Here is a 1,864-nt window from a genome sequence, read left to right as displayed (position 1 = left end):
CAGTTGTTTTTATTATCTTCCCCTGATAAATTTTGAAAAAAAGTTTATAAACTTGTTAAAAATTAATTTAAGTTTTATTTGAATACGGTTATGGTTAGCAGGCTGCGGCAGGGTATAGCAGGCAGATTTGCTATCGGGTTAATGACCTCGATCCTGTTTAACTAAATAACTGGTCCCGGGAAGCACTATTGGTTTTGGGCAAGGGGACCCAACAAGCATCATATACCTCAGGTGAGTTTTTTCGTTTCATTACAATGCATATAACGAATATCGTGAGATTAGGAAAAGATAAATAAAAGAAACGTATAAAAAGAATGATTTATTTCTATAAAAACAATTAAAAACCAGTATTTATCCATCAGTGTATCATTGACAAAAGTTTAGTAAAAACAAAGTTGAAAATAACCTATGAATATATATCTACAAATACAATGACAAATGGGAAGAGAAAAAGATAAGAGATAAAAGGTTGGGTTAAAGTACAGCTGGAATGGACACACAAAGTCTCTTCCTTTCTCACCATTATCCTTACATTAAGGGGTGGGTTGCCCAATGCCCAATGCCTTCTATCAATGGCATCCTCTTTCCACCAAACCTCTTCTTTCCAGATCATTCACCTTATCTCACCATCTAATTCTCTGTCTCCTCCTTGATCTTCCCCCCTAACAGGTTCCTCTCACACCCTCCTATTAATCATCAAATTGGTGTTAGACGAACGGACTCCTGTAGCAAGGGCTTGGCATGAACCAAAAGACCTTTCCTTCTCCTACCTGTCTTTTCTTTTCTCAGAATGATTCTACTACTATCTAATATTGCATGAGGGTCTGCCCCTCTCTTTTATTCTTCTCCTGTACTTCTCTTTCTCCCTTTTTCCTTATTCTTTCCCATCCCGAGTACAGGTACCTGCCTTCGGGCTATAAACTGGATTGTATCCAGGGGTACTTATCCTTTCCCCATATTCCCCACTTCCCCACTTCCCTACTTCCCTATCCTTATCCTCCCTCCTCACCATCCATCCTCAATACATCCCCATAGCATCTCGGTTATGTCACTCTTATCAGCTCTGTAATCTTTACTACGCCTACCATTCTTCTTACAGTACAGTATTCATCATTTTCAAATATATCGAGCAGTAATATTCCCATAATCCACTTCGGCATTTTCATCTCTGTTCTCTCAAGCCTTGCTTTTTCATTTTGTCTTAGAGCTCACAAGATACAATATACAGTAATTACACAAGTATGTATGCCATGTCACAGGTGGCATTTTTGTGTACTCCTGTTGGAATGTCAGGTGAGCCATTTTGGTTGTCATTCAGTAAGTGGTTCAAGCTTACAATACCAGAGATAACACTTCTTGAAGAATATTGACAGTACTCCGTTATATACTGTAACTAGTTCGTGGTTGAGCCCTACAGTACAAATACATCATCATCTCCTCCTACGCCTGTTGACACAAAGGGCCTCGGTTAGATTTCGCCAGTCATCTCTATCTTGAGCTTTTAATTCAATACAGTACAAATACACACAAGACTAATTATCTGCTGGCTGTTCTTTGGAATTTCATAACACAGAAGCAACGACACACTTATATAACACCTTCACATGAAGGTTTTATGCTTCGTAAAGGAGGTATCACATTGAACCTGTTGGTCATTGAGCACAGACATTTTAAAAATAAAATATTCATCACAGTTTTCTGGAAGAGCCTATGAGTCCATTGTGGATAATCCAGTTTCTAATCACAATGCTTCCAAAGTAGCATAAGATGGTCTATAATTTCTAATTGATTGTGTTCACAACTGTCTACTGTCAAATGGTGCCCTATTTGGTGTAGGGTGCTGCACAACATGAGACAATTAAAT

This window comes from Palaemon carinicauda, chromosome 29 (assembly GCF_036898095.1).
Source record: "Palaemon carinicauda isolate YSFRI2023 chromosome 29, ASM3689809v2, whole genome shotgun sequence".
NCBI classification, from domain to species: domain Eukaryota; kingdom Metazoa; phylum Arthropoda; class Malacostraca; order Decapoda; family Palaemonidae; genus Palaemon; species Palaemon carinicauda.
This window is presented reverse-complemented; position numbering follows the sequence as displayed.